This window comes from Ailuropoda melanoleuca, chromosome 4 (genome assembly GCF_002007445.2).
Source record: "Ailuropoda melanoleuca isolate Jingjing chromosome 4, ASM200744v2, whole genome shotgun sequence".
Taxonomy (NCBI): domain Eukaryota; kingdom Metazoa; phylum Chordata; class Mammalia; order Carnivora; family Ursidae; genus Ailuropoda; species Ailuropoda melanoleuca.
Window position 1 is genome coordinate 92832287 of NC_048221.1, and position 17581 is coordinate 92849867.

The 17581-nt window shown below is 45.5% G+C and overlaps 1 protein-coding gene across 22 annotated transcripts in view; it reads right to left on the minus strand.

The window, feature by feature from the left end:
• Positions 1–17581, minus strand: part of ASPRV1 (aspartic peptidase retroviral like 1) — a 112463-nt gene that overhangs the window by 27826 nt on the left and 67056 nt on the right. The window contains exon 1 of one of the 22 annotated variants that reach the window (XM_034659282.1): positions 8429–8453. The exons of the other annotated variants lie outside the window; for them this stretch is intronic. The gene's annotated coding sequence lies outside the window, so the exon portion shown is untranslated. Of the gene's footprint in view, positions 1–8428; positions 8454–17581 lie in introns of those variants that run through there. 22 annotated transcript variants of the gene reach the window in all.

Here is a 17581-nt window from a genome sequence, read left to right on the forward strand (position 1 = left end):
TTGCCCAAGTTGGCCATCCCTACCTCTGACCTCCTTAGGGACCCTGGACTCCACCCAGACCAGGTTACTTGCCATTTTTTGAACACAATTTGCCCTTTCTCATCTTCATACTTTCCTATAAGTTTTTCTCTTGGTAGAGAGTAGCAAATTCCTATTCATCCTTCAAGGCTCATTCTGGCTCTTTCTTGGCCTCCTCCAGGCAGCATTCCCGGCCCTCCTCTCCCCTCCCTTCCCACATCAGTCTGCCCCTTTATTGCTCTCCTACCTCTCTTCTCCATTAACTCCTGAGGGCACCCTCGACTCCTCTCATCTCAAGGGCCTGTTACAGGTCCTAGCACACAGAAGGACCTCGGAGGAAACATCTTTCAGCTGAATGGCTTCTGTTCAATAAAGGAAGAACATTCCAATGTTCCAGCAGACCCCCAAGCAGCATGCGCTCCGTTGTAGGCAGTAAACCTTCCCCTGCATGGGGAATTCTTTAAGCAGAGGCTGTATACCCTATCCAACAGTGTTTTTCAAATTCTCTGTGATCCATTATAAACATACATAAATATCACACTAAAAACAAAAGTTTCACAAAATGATATTTACTCTTTCTTCCATGGGGTATACCCTAGTATTTTTTTGTATTTCATTATTCATAAATGCTGGTTTTAACCACTAAAAATGGGGTTTCAGGAGCCACAAATGAGTGGAGACTCACAGTCTGAAAGACTCCCATGCTAGCCAGCATGTTAGATTCCCTCATCTCCACAGTGCCACCATTTCCTCTTTGACACCAGTGGGCATTTTAGGTAACTTACCCAATCAAAAGGGCGATTCTCCTAGAGCTGCGCAGGGACTAGAAGGGGAAGGTTCTGTTGACTGGTTAACAAGTAGAAGGGCTCCCTGGTACAGCTTTCCAGAGACCTAAGGCCTCCCACTCATTCGACTCCACAAATATTTATTGAGTATCTACTATGTGCTAGGCACCGTCCCTGTCTCTGGAGATACACCCATGAATAAGAGATTAAAAATGCCTGCCACATGGGCGCCTGGGTGGTGCAGTCGTTAAGCATCTGCCTTCGGATCAGGGCGTGATCCCAGGGTCCTGGGACCGAGCCCCACATCAGGCTCCTCCGCTAGGTGCCTGCTTCTTCCTCTCCCACTCCCCCTGCTTGTGTTCCCTCTCTCGCTGGCTGTCTCTGTCAAATAAATAAATAAAATCTTTAAAAAAAAATAAAAATAAAAATGCCTGCCACGATGTCAAGGAAGTGGAGAAATTGGAACCTTCGTGCATTGCTGGTAGGAATGTAGGTACATCCTTTATGGTAGGTGCATCCTTTATGAAAAATGGTTTACGGTTCTTCAAAAGGTTAAACATATGAGGTGCCTGGGTGGCGCAGTCAGTTGAGCAGTTGAGCGTCTGACTCTCAGTTTTGGCTCAGGTCGTGATATCGGGGTCGTGGGATCGAGTCCCGCCATCAGGCTCCTCACTCAGCATGGAGTCTGCTTAAGACTCTCTCTCCCTGCATGAGGTGCCGGGGTGGCTCAGCTGGTTAAGCATCTGCCTTCAGTTCAGGTCGCGATCCCAGAATCCTGGGATCAAGTCCCTCATTGGGCTCCCTGCTCAACGGGGAGTCTGCTTCTCCCTCTGCCCCTCCCCCCACTCGTGCTCGCTCACTCTCTCTCAAATAAAGAAAATCCTTGAAATAAAAAAAAACACTCTCTCTCCCTCTCCCTCTGCCCCTCCCTCCCAAACCCACTCTGTCTCCCTCTTCTCATTAATTAATTAATTAATTAATTAATTAAAACATTGAATTATCACATGATCCAGCAATTCCACTTCTGGGTATATACCCAAAAGAATTATAATCAGAGACCAGAACACATACACCAATGTTCATAGTAGCATTATTCACAGCAGCCAAGAACTGGAAGCAACTCAAATGTCCATCAACAGATGAGTGAATAAACAAATATGGGATATACATACAAAGGAATATTTTCAACCTTAAAAAGGAAGGAAATTCTGACACATGCTACCACATGGATAAACCCTGAAGACATTATGTTAAATGAAATAAGCCAGACACACACACACAAAAATATTGTTTGATCCCACTTATGAGGTACTTAAAATAGGCAAATTCACAGAGACAGAGTAGAACACTGGTTGCCAGAATCTGGAGGGAGGGAGGATGAGGTGTTACTGTTTAATGGGTACAGAGATTCAGGTCGGGATGATGAAAAAGGTTTGGAGATGGATGGTGGTGATGGTTACAAAACAATATGAATATACTTAATGTCATTAAACTGCACACTCAAAAATGGTTAAAATGGTAAATTTTATGTTATCTATTTTTTACCATAATTTTTTTAAAATGTGGCACTTGGAACATATGTTCTAGAGGCACAGAATGGGAGAAGAGCTCATTAATAGAGTAGCATCATTTCACCCCACCTCAGAACAGGAGCCATAAACTACATCTGGGTTCTGGAGAATCTGGGTGGGGTAGTAGGAGGGGGTCAGGAAACAGGAGGCATGTGCAGGTTTCCCCACCATCTCCTCACGCAGAATAGTTCCTTTTGTATCTGTTTTCAATTTTAAGCATGTTCAGAGGAAATTTTGTTTGGAAAAAAGAGCCCCGACATAGCTTCATCAGTTGTAACCAATGTACAGATCTGGTGGGGGATGCTGATGATGGGGACAGCTATGCATGTTTGGGTGCAAGGGCTACACAGGAAATCTCTGTATCATCCTCTTAATTTGCTATAAACCTAAAACTGTTCTAAAAAAATAATTTTTAGGGGAGGAAAAGGCCACCGCTGCCTAAAAACATGTTTCTAAACTACCTCCTTCCTTCTCCAAAATGACCACTGGTTGAGAGAACTTCTCAAGAGGAGTGAGCTGCCAAGGACCACTCTGCAGGAGGGACCCCTAAGCACTTTGCAGGCAGGTGCTGGCTCTGTGAGAGCGGGGGGCCCATGAGTGGGTCCGGTCCTTCTAATAGCCCTTCCCCTAGGGGGAGGTGGCCAGTTACTGGATTTTTGGCTTCATCTCCTCCCAAGGGTAGGTTTCTCAGCCGAGTTGCTTCTGGTCTTGACCAGGGTCGGGTATGGAAATGCCACCCCCTGCCCCCCAATTTTGGCCTTAGAGACCTTGGCTCCAAGTCCTGGCTCTGCCCTTTATAAGATATCTAACATCCCAACCTGTTTATTTCACTGTGAAATGGGGATGGCCTGACACCACCCACCTCCCAGAATATGATGTGTCCTGACGCCACCAGAGAACACCCAGGACAGTGCCAGGCACCAAGGAGGCACACACAAGGAACTTTAGTGTTGGGCCCTGAAGCTCAGGAATGGTGTCGTGGGCCCCAGTTGTGGGGCGGGCCACACCCTCAAACCTACCAGGCCAGCCTGGCCAGTCCTAGCACTCGCTTGGGGTGCATTTCGTGCACAGCCACCCCTAGAACAAATAGCCAGGGAGAGCACTGGACTGACAAAGACAGCAGCCCTCAGATGCCTAAAAATGCTTTAGAGCAGAGTCACGGTTTCAGGAGCTGGTTTCCAAGGAAGGAAGCCTCTGCCTGCCGCCCCCAGGAGCCTTCCCTGAGGGGCCCCACCCTGCACTGCCCTGAACTCATCCCTACCGTGATAATTTCCACAANCACCCCACCCCCACCTTGCCATTTGAGGACTATTCTCAAGAGAGGCAGAATTGGAAACAAATGGAAATAGGGCACTTTTTCTTTCTCTCTTCCATTAACACTCTGTGCCTCTCCCTAACAGAGGGCCTGTTTTTGCCTTGTTCATTCTCTTGCTCATACAGACTTCAATAAGGAAGCAGACAAGCAACCTTTGTGCTGTACACGCTTACTTTACAATCACTGCTAATTCTGGACTTTGCTCCTTCTGTGTATCCTGATATGGGTGTATCACACGCAAGGTACCACATACACATGAAAAACCAATAGGTTCATTAAAAATCTAAGCTCATCTGTCTTCTTTTGCTGCTGCCCACCCTTCTCCCTATAAAACTCATTTTGACTTCATCATCAGAATCTAATTTCCACTAGTTAGAATTGGGTGGTTTTTCTCTACCCCTCACATTATATTCCTACTTAAAAAAATAAAGAACTTAATTACACAGTTTCTCAGAACCACCACTTGACCAAGCCCTCCTCTACTTCTGGCCTTGGGGACACATCAGCGAATGGCTCTGCAGACCTCTGAAATCTTTCCAAAGACTTTTGATATTGTTATTTTAGTTTATTATTATTATTCTTTCCCATTAGAAGAAACGTTTCATCATTTTGTAATCAAACAGCATTTGCAAATATCAACAAAAGGATGTGTAATGTATTATGCATGCATACTATATAATCATCTATTGTTAAGACAGAAACCTCCTGGTGGTGTAACACATCTCCAATCCCACTGCCTTCTACTTAACATCCCTCTCTCAGATGGTGTGGAATAAATAATCTTTGTCTCAGAAATACTTGGCTTTTCTCTTTGCTCACTGATTGGAGCACCCCTGAAGTCATTCGGAGTGACTCACAGAAGCAGATCTGGGAACTAGGTGGCCAGGGAGCCTTGAGGGGACAAGCTACCAAAGAAATAGATACCTGGCCCTGCCTCAGTGAGTGGGCCATCTTCAGGCAATGCAGTGAAAAGGGGGGAATTTGTCTTCCACCTGCCCCCTCCTACTCCTTAAAAACTCAATCGAGCCCAAATCCCAGTGGCTTTGTCCTGCCCTCTGGTCATCTAGGTCACCCCACCCAGGCCTGCCATCCCCAGGGAGTGTCCATCTCAGAGTGTCCTCTCTGCATCTATCTTCAGGGCATCAGGGAGCCACTATCAGCAAGCTTTCAGATGAGAAAGTATTTACACACAAATTCACTCTGATGAACAAAGGAATCCAACAGAAATGGAAAGATTTTAGCCTGTGAAGCAGACTAGGGCTGGGTGGGGAGGACCTGCCCTGTGAACCTGAAATCACAGCATGCCTCAAACCCATGAGGAATATGGCTAGCCCTAATCAGGATCAACTCAACAGCATCAAATTTATCCAGAATCACTGAGGTTCCAATAAAATACCTTCCCTAAAAAGTGAAACTTCGGGCACGTGGGTGGCTCCTCCAGCTAAACTGCCTTTGGCTCAGGTCATGATCCCAGGGTCCTGGGATCCAACCCCGTGTCTTGTTGGGCTCCCTGCTCAGGTGGGAAGCCTGCCTCTCCCCTTACCCCTGCTTGTGCTTTCTCTCTCACTAACTCTGTCAAGTGAATGAATAAAATCTTTAAAAAAAAAAACAAAAAACAAAAACACCACTATCCTTTTCCAGGGCACTTGTGTGGCTCAGTGAGTTAAGTGTCCGACTTTGGCTGAGGTCATGATCTCAGGGCCCAGCATCAGGCCCCATGGGCTCCGAGCTCAGCAGGGAGTCTGCTTCTCCCTCTCCCTCTGACCCCCAACCTTGCCCTGTGCTCATGCTGTCTGTCAAATAAGCAAAATCTTTAAAAAACAAACAAAAAACTATCCTTTTCCCACTTAAGTGGTCATTATGAGCATTCCCTATGGAACTAGACAATAATGTGATTGTGTTTCCTTATTGCTCCTCTGTCCTTCCCCATGGCCTTCACTTTCCTGTCATCTACATGTCTGTCTCTAAAAACAACCTACCAGCCCCACCCTTCAGGCTGTTTCTTTTCTTCTGTAGTAGTTGGGAAATCAGATAGCCACTCTTATTAGAACAGTGTGCTAAGTATTAACAGACTTGATGCCCTCAGAAGGCTAAAACACCTGATTTAGATGCAAGGATTTTGACGTAGTTATTTCTGCAGATTCTATTTTCAATAACTTTCAGTTCAGGGCTAAAGTCCAAAGAGAGATGAGGCTTCAAGACTCAATCCCACCAGAATGTTCCTTCCATATATTTCTCATCCATCCTCTGGCTGGTAAGACGTTTCTATTATTGTGATGCTGCATGCAGAGCTCCATGTTTTGCCCTTATTCTATTTGTTATTCATTGCCCTGCCAGGTGAGCAGCACTGATGAGCCCCACTCGGCCTGGGAGCTTTGCCTCCATGAGGAGCTTCATCAAGAGGGATGAAATGTACAGCCCTGTGATACCTGACACTGAGCTGGCATCTTTCAGGTTTCTGGAGCACTTTACAGACTTCAACCTCCTGCCATAGCACTGAGACGGCATCTGTGACCATGGCCACTTTATGGTATGACCGACTAGGCCCCTGAAAGGAGCCTCCACAGACAGAGCAGAGCACCACCAGGTGGACCACCACCAGGTGCACACGACTGCCGGTGCCATTATGCACCAGCTCTTCAAGGAACCCAGAGGGTGATGTCTAGATGGGGCCACTTGGCCTGTGTTTGCAGCTGTTCTGAGCAATGAGCTCACTCTGCATTTCTCACCCCGTGGGTTGTGACCCATTACTGGGTTATGAAATCAGTTTAGTGGGTCACAACCAGCAATTTTCTTTAAAAAATAAGTAGAACAGAAAATATCCAAGTGCATCACATACAGCGAGGCTGTTATTTTTATTAAACTTTTGCTTCGGTTTTATATATCTGTATGTAGGTGTGTGGTGGTTGGGACATGAGACATATTTCTCAGAGGGAGTGGTGGTCAAGGAAGTTTGAAACGCAGTGATCTAACATCCATTCTGTAGCTACATCTTCCTGAGACCCATCCCTGCTACCTCCCCAACCCGGTGAGAAGTCAAAAGGAATCTGTTCAAGGTCCTAAAATTGGCTTCCCCTGGAAGGCACAGGAGTAAGGGAAGACTTCTTGGAGGAAATGGGGCTTGCTGTGGCAAGGGAGGGGGCAGCAAGAGCAGAAGGAAAGGCATGGGCAATGTACTATGGTAAGAAAAAAGTGGGGTGAACAAGGGCTGGGAAAGCCCTGTGGGGGATAGCTATTGATGCCTACATTCTTGGGGAGGTAACCTGAGGGGCTGAGGCTAGAGGAGTGGGAGAAGAAAGCTGATCTGATTCCAAAGACCCATTTTCAAAGTTACCTTTGGGGGACACTTGACGGTGGGAGAGTTGAGGGGGTGGTGTCCAGCCTAGTGCCCCTATCTCTCAGTGATAGTGCCTGCTTTTCTTTTGTCAATTTAAATTTAACTTTTAATGAATTAAAATGAAAAATTCAGTTCCTCAGTTATACTAGCCACATTTCAAACTCTCAGTAGCCACATACGGCTCATGGCCATCATGCTGTATACCACAGAACATTCCTATCAATGCAGCAAGGGCTACTGGACAGGGGTATTCTAGAATGAGCAAATGATTAATTCATTCCAGGACTGCCTTCCCTCAGGAATCCAACAACTTCCATTATTTCTATTACACATGTAGTTCCAAATGCAAATGTCTCTGGGAGAGGTACTGGAATGACCTGAATTCTTACCAAAGAGTAACTGGTTGATATTAATGGCCTGAAGAAAGCCAGAGCCTTTGAAGTCAGCCATCATAAGCTGAGTATGTGTGACAGCATGCGGCAGGATGGAAGGATGTCAGAAGACACTGCCCGAGCTGAAAGTGCTGTCCGAGGACACTGAACAATAAAGATAAGCTCCTCTATCAGGGGACATGGAAAACTCTGAGAACTGTGAGGAAGTGACCCACAGTTATTATTCAGCTTCAAGTGAGAGTTTATTCCCCAATAGTCCTCAGCAAGGGGGTTATTACACATGAAATAAGCACTTCTCTATTTCTAGGGAGGTAGTAAGAAAAAGTGGACATAGGCCTTCCCAGAGGCGGATGCTTATGAACTTGGCCCTCTTCTGCCCTCAACATTTGCTCTATGACTACGTCCATGGCTCTACCTCCTTCACACCAATGACTCCCTGAAAAACACCACAGGCCCAGGCCTAGAGACCCAAATACTAACTTGTTATATCTACCAGGAGCCTCCATCAGCAATCCCAAGAAGAATTATAACAATGTCTGACCCACTGTACCCCTGCCCCCCCTTCCTGTATTCTGTTTTCTGGCTCATCCTCCACCTGTTCACTCCATCATCCAGGTCAGCACCCTATGAGTTACCCTAGCCTCCTCCCCTTCCTTCCTTGCTCCCCACCCAAGGTCACCACATCTTGGCCACCTCTCCACTCTGCCATGAATCTGCCCAACTCTGACCCTCTCCAGCCCTCACTATCACAGGGGTCACCCGCTGGTCTTCCTGCTTCCAGTCACGGCCACCTCCAGCCCAGTGGTTCTTAACCACAGATAAGCAATAGAATAACTTGGAGAGGTATTTAAAATATAGATTCTTACTCAGTAGATCTGTCCAGGTTGAGCACGTGTATTTTGCAAAAGTGCCCCAGGTGATTCTGATGTGTATCCTTCATTAAGAACCACTGCCTCCTCCTCCTCATTAATAACAACAAAAACAACAATTAACATTTTTTGTGCACTTACATGTACTGCCTCATGTAATCTTCATGACAACCTTGTGAGGTAGGAGCTATCATCTACTCCCATTTGACAGCTGCTGAAACTAAAGCACAGAAGTCCCATGGCTATTGAGGGGAGGACCAGAACATGACCCCCCACTCCTTACCATTCTGCTCTCTATACCACTGTATAGACTTGGCTTGAAGTGTGGCTCCCCCCTTAACACCCTTTAAAGACAGTTCCAGAAGAAGATGGGAGGGGTGCCTGGGTGGCTCAGTCAGTTAAGCATCTGACTCTTGATTTCGGCTCAGGTCGTGTGATCTAACTGAACCAGCATCGAGCTCCACACTCTGCGGGAAGTCCCCTTGAGATTCTCTCTTTCCCTCTTCCCCTCCTGCCCTCCTCATGCACTCTCTCTCTAAAATAAATAAATAAATCTTAAAAAAAAAAAAAAAAAAAAAATCTTAAAAAAAAAAAAAAAAAAAAGAGAGGGGTGCCTGAGTGGCTCAGTCCATTAAGTGTCTGCCTTCAGTTCAGGTTATGATCTCAGGGCCTAGGATCAAGCCCCGCATCGGGCTCCCTGCTCAGCTGGAAGCCTGCTTCTCCCCCTGCCTCTCCCCTTGCTCCTGCTTTCTGTCTCTCTCTATCTCAAATAAATAAACAAAATCTTTTTTTAAAAAAGAGTATCAGACTTTCAGAAAGAAAATTCTGAGAAAAACAATGCGATGACATATACCTCACACTAGCACCTATTAAGATATATTTAAAGAAAATGTGAACAAAACAGAAGGTACTGGTGTATGAACAGACAATTCCCTGAACAGACCAGAGTCTCCTAGAAGACCCAGGTATACATGGAAATGTACTGTAAGAGGCAGTCAGTATTTCAGATCAGAAGGCTAAGGACAGATGTTTGAATCATTAGTGACTAGGAAAAAGAAGTCCGTAACTCTCACAATTCACCAAAATATGACAAATTTCATGTAGATTAAGAATTAAATGTACATTTTTTCTTTGTTTTTCCTTTTTTACTTATAAACGTAATTTTTTTAAGAAACCATTTAAGTATTAAGAACGTATATGAGTATATAACTCTGTAGCAGAAAAAACCCTTTCTAAGCCGACACAAAGACAGAAACATAGGCTTGGCCTAGAGATCCAAACACCAACGAGTTCTCTCCACCAGGAACCTCCATCAACAATCCCAAGGCGAATTATAACACTCTCCGCTCCTGTCCCCCACCCCTACCTCTTCATGTATTCTTGATTCTGGCTCATCCCCCACCTGCTCACTCTGCCATCCAGGTCAGCACCCTTGAATCAACCCAGATTCCTCCTGCTCCCTCCTCATTCCCCTCTCCCAAGGTTACCACTTCTTGGCCACTTCTCATTCTGCCTTGAATCTGTCCAGCTTAATCCTCTCCAGCCTGGGCCTGACTGAAGGCCTCATCCTGCCACCCTGTTACCAGCGCAAGGGCTGCCCATGGGCCCCTCTGCTTCTAGTCACAGCCACCTCCAGCCCAATGGATTGGAAAGCTATGAAGACCACCTTGACGGCATTGACATTTTAGATTTAGGAGTGCTTAAATATGAACAAAACTAAATGGTAAATGACAATCTAGGGTAAAATATTTGTTACATAAGAAAGACAAAGAGTTAGTAGCTTGAATATATATCAAGTTCTCCTTGAAATCAAAAAGACAAAAAAAGAATAAGCCGCACCAAATAATAACAAAATACTGCACAAATGAAATGAAAAAAAAAAAAAAGAACATACCAAGAGATGGGGCACCTGGGTGGCTTAGTTGTTAAATGGCTGCCTTCAGCTTGGGTCATGATCCCAGGGTCCTGGGATCTAGTCCCACATCAGGCTCCCTGCTCAGTGGGGAGCCTGCTTCTCCCTCTGCCTGCCACTCCCCCTCCGTGTGCTCTCTCTCTCTGTGTCAAATAAATAAAATCTATATATAAAAAAAAAAAGAGCATACCAATAGAAAACTAAAGCACATAATCAATTCTTCAAAAGAGAATTACCTATGACTAACTGGCCTGTAAAAAAAACGTCCAAGTAATAAAACAATAATTTTTTTAAAAGAAAAGCAAAATAAAGCAGCAACAATAAAATACTATTTTTGCTTATCAAATTTACAATTTAAAAAAAAAGTAGTATTCCCTAATTTTGGGAAAGATGTAGGCAAAGAGATGCTCTCATAAGACTGGTGGTTAAGAGCTTAAGTTAATCTATCCTTTCTGGAAGGCAATTGGGCAATATGAAGATCATTGAAAGTGTGCATATTTTTTATCTAGCAATTCTACTTCAAGACTATATCCTAAGGATAAAAATAAGGATGTACACAAAGTCAGTATTATATATAAGCCTTACTGTGAGTCACCTAAGGGGCAATAATAAGTGATTAAATCATGGTAGGTACACAGTGAAATACTACAGATCCATAAGAAGTTGATTTATTGTCAAGGAAAACTGTTTACAATGTATTGCTAAGTATAAAAAGCAAGTCACAGAACAGTATGTATGACAGGAACCCATTTATGTAATGGAATATGTAAGTGTGTATACATCCATATATATGCACAGAAAAAAGATCTTTAGGCATGAACCAAAATAGTAATAATACATACCTCTGACTAGTATTATTAGTATGATTTCTTACTTCCTTCTTTATTCTTTGTGTTCCCACTTTTAAAAGAAACATGGTGATGTGATATAGACCACCTTCCCTACCATCTGCCTGGTGGGGATCCCTGTCCAGAATTCCCATTTGACTCTGAGCATCTATATCCCTTATATGTGACGTGTATGGTATTTCTTATGCTGCTGTTTAACTTTTCAAACCTAATCTTGTCTCTTCAATTCTCTAAACCGTGGTAAGGTCTGTGTCTTACAGCACGTAGGACATAGCAAGTTCTTGGCAAATGGCCCAAGAAAGAACATGTCGCCTCTGTGCCCATGACCCTGTGGGCTCCCTGAGCATGCACTGGTTGGCTCCACAGGTGTGGCTTTCAAGCTCAGCTCCAGGCCAGGCTTGAGGCTGCATGTTGTGGGCCACCTGTCAATCCTGTCCCACGGAAGATGCTTATTGTTACTGCTAATTATTGTTGAGTGATGGGGCTGTTTGTTTAAAGCATAGGTTACTACCCCCACACCCAGAGGCAAAGCCAATCCTATGGCATCCTATAATTAATGAACCAATAAGTACTTCCTCTGGCTTCGATCCAACAGATCCCTTCCCACTTCTTCCGCCACCCTCACCCCATTTACAACTTCCCATCTTGGCTGTTGGAGGCCTCCTTTGGAAAAGCACCCCCTTCATCAAAACTACGGGCCTAGTCAGAAAAGTCCTGTGTCCCTGGTGTCCCAAGCTTGACTCACCAGCTCCTCCTTGTCCTCCTGAGTGTCCTCCTGCTTTCATATTTAAGCGACTCTGTCATCTAAGCAGTTGAGCCTATAAATGAAAGCCCTAAGAGACCACTGTTGGAAGGACACAGGATTTTTTATGCAAATTCAATAAGTTAATTTTCATGGTTGTCCATAATCTCTGCAATCAGTACTCACTTTGGTTAAACTGTCTGCAGAAAAAACATACAAAAGCCATCAGAAATGGGAGAGTCAGAATCTGGGAGAAAAGACCAGTCAACTGCTTTTTTCCCCACTCCTTGTAAAGATATAAACAGTCCCTGGTGCTCCCAAGGTTCTAGAAGCAGCAAAGAGGGGAGAGAGGTCCTGCTGTGCTTACCATTAGCATGTGTGAGAGGCTATCTGGAGACCCTAGACTGCCACCATGGGAACCTTAGACCAGGTACTTTATAGCTCCATGCCTTGGCTTCCTCATCTGCAAAATGAGATCATAATGGTGGAACCTGCCTCACAGACTGGTTGTGAGGATTAAATGAGTTAATGGAGATAAAGCACTTACAACAGTTGCAAGATACAAGTGAACAAGTCGGGGCGCCTGGGTGGCACAGCGGTTAAGCGTCTGCCTTCGGCTCAGGGCGTGATCCCGGCGTAATGGGATCGAGCCCCAACATCAGGCTCCTCCGCTATGAGCCTGCTTCTTCCTCTCCCACTCCCCCTGCTTGTGTTCCCTCTCTCGCTGGCTGTCTCTATCTCTGTCAAATAAATAAATAAAATCTTTAAAAAAAAAAACAAACAAGTGAACAAGTCATAAGTGTTTGCCACTGTTAACAGAAGCAGGAGTCACACGAAGCAGGAGCATGTTGGGAACTGTCTGCCCTTCTGTAGCTGACGGTTTCTCAGCCTCAGCACTGTTAACATTTTGGACTGGACAACCGTTGTGAGCAGCTGTTCTGCACATTGCAAGATGTTTAACAGTATCCCTGGCCTCTCTCTACCCACTATATGCCAGTAGTACCCCCCAACCCTCCCACATACCAATTTGCGACAACCAAAAGTATCTCCAAACATTGCTAAATGTCCCCTGCTAGTGGGGCTGGGGCAAAATTGCCCCCTTTCAGAATCACTGATATAGTCCTATAAAAGCCACTGTCATGGGGGCACCCAGCTGACTCAGTTGGGCACTGAATCTTCTTTTTTAGAGGGGAGGGGCAGACAGAGAGGGAGAGAAAGATTCTCAAGCAGCCTCCATGCCCAGCACGGACAGATCCTGATGCAGGGCTCGATCTTGCAACCTGAGATCATGACCTGGGCTGAAATCAAGAGTCAGATGCTCAACCTACTGAGCCACCCAGCTGCCCCTAGAGCACCTGACTCTTGATCTCAGGGTCAGGAGTTACAGCCCCACATTAGGTGTAGAGTTTACTTTAAANGCCGGGGGGGGGGGGGGGAGCGGTGCTGTGCCTGGGTGGCTCAGTTGGTTGGGTGGCTGCCTTTGGCTCAAATCATGATCTCAGAGGTCCTGGGATCAAGCCCCACATTGGGCTCCCTGCTCAACAGGGAGTCTGCTTCTCCCTCTCTGTCCATCCCTCCCTGTCCATCCCTCCCCCTGCTTGTGTACTCTCACTCTCAAATAAATAAATAAAATCTTAAAAAAAAAAAAAAAGCCACTGCTATGGAGAATCTATGCCACACACTCTGAGCAGGTCTGGTATGGATCCAGGACTAAAGGTCCCACAATGGAGCCCCCTGTGATTTGATGTAGGAGCTGCAGGTGGGGAAGTAAAGAGCGGCCAGTTCTGTTTCTGTAGGTGGCTGCCATTTTCTCTCCCTGCAGATGGAATGGGAAACCGGGGCCTGCTCTAGTTGGGAGGGTACCTCACCCCTGAGAGACTAAGAGGGTACGGAGAGAAAAGGAGTCCAGGAGCTGACTTTCTGGCAGCTTGTGTCTGTGGCCTTAATTAGAGAGAGCCCTGTTGAGCCCAGAGGGAAGAAGGTCATACAGGATTCAGACCTAAAGATTTGGCCATGGCAGAAAAAATGCTCTCACCTAGTGAGGCCTCTGGGCACAGGAGCCTCTGCCGCCCCTCTGTTCTCAGGAAACAAGCAGACTCTGCACTTGATTATGAAAAGAAACACACTAGTCTTTTCATATAATAACCTCCTGACCATTTAGCACTATTAAAGCTTAACATGCACTTATTTTGACCCAGGAGTTGCTACAAATGTATTCTATAGCTCTATTAGCACAGGTGCACAGCATCTACACAGGGCCTGGGGCATACTATCTAGAGTGCAGGCCTGGCACCTCACTGCCCGGTTCAAATCCCAGATCTACCACCTACCAGATAGATGACTATAGGAAAGTTATTGATCTCTTTGTGTCTTAATTCCATCATTTGTGAAGCAGGGGCAATAACAGGGCCTATGTCATTGAACTATTACAAGGGTTACTGACTTATTGCATGCAAAGAATAATGTCTGTGGTCAACAAATATTAGATATTATTACGTTCATTGTGCTCTTAACTAGTAATAGCCAAAAATTTGGACATTTATGCCAATCAACTGGTTACATACATGTGGCACATCTATTCTATAGAATATTGGGCATCATTAAGAGAAATGAAGTTGAACTATACCCACTTAAATAACAGAATTTATTTAATAAGATCAAATGCTAAATAAAGAATCAAATATGTTGCAGATAAGCATAGATAGTTTGGGATTATTTGTATATAAAAAGAGCTATACAGAAATGGTTACATGTCATTCTTAACTGCATAGAAAAATTTCTAGAAGAACCATCAAGAAACTGTTAGCGGGGCACCCGGGTGGCTCAGTCCATTAAGCATCTGCCTTCGACTCGGGTCATGATGCCAGGGTCCTGGGATGAAGCCCCACATAGGGCACCCTGCTCGGCGGAGAGCCTGCTTCTCCCTCTCCCTCTGCCTGCACTCTCTCTGTCAAATAAATAAATAAAATCTTAAAAAAAAGAAGAACAAGCTGTTAGCAATTGTTATATCTAATGAGTAGGAATAGAGGACTGGAGAACTTTTGCTTTTTCCTTTGGTACTGTTAAAATTTTCTACTATGAGCATGTATATTTTTGAAAACAAATTTTTTTAAAGATTTTATTTATTTATTTGTCAGAGAGAGAGAGCACAAGCAGGTGGAGCAGCAGGCAGGAAGAGAAGAAGGCTCCCCACTGAGCAAGGAGCCTGATGCGGGGCTTGATCCCAGGACCCCAAGATCATGACCTGAGCTGAAGGCAGACGCTAACTGACTGAGGCACCCAGGCGTCCCTAATATTGTTTTTTAAAAAGAACAAGATAAATTTATATCTACTGATATGGAAACATTTTAAAGGTATATTACAATTTTTTTTCAAAAGTGGCAGAATATGAATAGCACAAACTACAGGAATGAATCTCAGTTCACAAATTCAAGTGTGCAGGAAACCAAATTTTAGTTTCTATAGCTCAACTCAATGTTTATGGTAAGCTTCCATTGTGCCAAAAGGAAACTCAATTCTAGGTGTGTCTGAGTTCTCCAGAATACCAAGAAGTGCCAGGCATGGAACAGAGGAGGTGGCTGTGAAGCTGGCTGAAGCCGTATCTAATAGCCTCTGCTGCTCTCTGCCACCCATGGGCATCCAAGAATCTTGGACGAGGCTGCCTGTGTCCCTACAGCTCGGTCCCACCAAGTGGCCACTACTCTCTGGGATCTTACTCCTGCCTGCTCAGGTGATTGGCTAGAAGGCAATGTGGGACTCTGGAGACCCCAGATCTTTCTCCCCTGTCTCTCCTGCCCTGAGTCAGTTTGGGGAGAGGAGGTCTGCAAAGAGTTGGGGGTCTTTCCATTCCAGCTGAAATCCTTCTTCCTCAGTCCATGCAAAAGAATCCTTTTCCTTCAATGTGCTGTTCCACAAACCCTTAAGTTCTCCTAATGCATAAGCTTTTGGCACACAAAAGCCAGAGACACCTGAAACTTGATTCCATTTTCCAATCTGGGGAGCTAGCTCAGGAGGAAATGTGCTTCAAGAATGTGAGAGTGGGAAGGGGGGAAATCCAAGAGGAGGAAAGAGATTAATTTCTCAAATATTATGCCAGCCACACATATGTGTAAATGCAGAGCAAAAAGTCTGAACATTCCCACCAAATAATTAACAGAGTCTACTAGTAGGGTAAGCTTTTAAGATAGGGGAAGGGCTAGAAGGGGAGCTTTACCTTTTTATTTTATGTATTTTTTCTTTTTTTTTAAAGATATTATTTATTTATTTGAGAGACAGAGAGGCAGTGAGAGAGGGAACACAAGCAGGGGGAGTGGGAGAGGGAGAAGCAGGCTTCCCGCCAAGCAGCGAGCCAGATGTGGGGCTCGATCCCAGGACCCTGGGATCATGCCCTGGGCCAAAGGGAGACGCTTAACGACTGAGCCACCCAGGCGCCCCTATTTTATGTATTTCTAAACTGCTTTTATGTTTTAATGATGAAGCTCTATTCAGTATTGCTTCTATCATCTACTATTTTAAATATATAAATACACATATATTTTTTCCCTCCAGGCTGGAGTTGGAGGGTGATGCAGGTCACACCTGTTTGGCCCACTGAAGGGTAGAACCTTGGGGATTGTATTTGCATGAAGGGTTGAGAGACTTGTGAGGAAAGAACTCTTTCTAAGGGAAGAAGGAGACAAGCACAATGAGCTGATCCAGAGCCAAAGCTTTGCTCCATGGAAAGGAGGAAGTAATTCGGAGCTGAAGTAGTAGTTGTGATGTACACATGTCTATGGGACCAAACCTCAAGGCTCTGAAAGGCAATGGGGGTGCCAACAGCCTCACAGCTCAGCTCCTATAGTGGAGCCAGCTGACCTCATGCCAACAGGAGTGTCATTGGCTCCCAGTAGGTGTGGGGTGTCTAATGGGTGCGGCAATGTCCAGCCGAACTGATAGCTCCATGGGGTGTGGCAGGGGCAATGGGAGGTTGCAGAGTTGGAGGAGGGGAAAAGATAGCTGGGAGTAGGAGGGTGTAGCTGTCTAACCTTATCCACCAGCACATGGGAGACACACACCCTGGGGACGCCCAAAATGCTCACGGGGTGAGGGTGTGGGAGGTAGGCAAGACCTGGAATTCTACACTGGCAGGTAGGAACAAGAGTCAGAGATACACGTGGACGAGCTCTAATGATGTGATGAGTGCACAGGTGTCCAGGTGTGTGCACAGGCGGGGAGCACAGAAGAGGGAGCCACAAAGTCTACATGGGAGGGGTCAGGGAAGGTCTCCTGAGTCAACTGACGTCGGTAATTCAGAGTGGGTGGGAAGGGTGGAGGGCCTGAGGAACTGCATGTGCAAAGGCCTAGAGCTGTGAGGGAGCTAGCCAGAGTCTGGGGGAACTAACCGAAAGCACCTCAGACTCAATACAGGGGAGTGGTCAATGAAGCCACACAGATTGTGTTCCATGAGAAGGAATCTGAACTTTATCCTGCTGGCAATGGTGAAGCTCGGAAGAGGGCTTTATGCAGGGAAATGAGATGAACAATTACCAGGCAAGTTTTTCACCATGACACTCCCACCACTCCTAGCTAACTCCCACCAAGTGTGTAGTCTCAGAGTGTTGCTTCCTCCAGGAAGTGTTCCCTGACCACCCCTTGGACTCCGCTAGCCCTCAGGCTTCTAGAGGCTCCCAAGCACCACCCTCTCTTACTTCCCCCTCACACTGTGTCTTGATTACCTGTGCCCTGTACTTTTTTCTGTCCCCTCCTACACTGTGAGTGCTGGAGGCCAAGGACTACCTCTGCTATGTTCTATG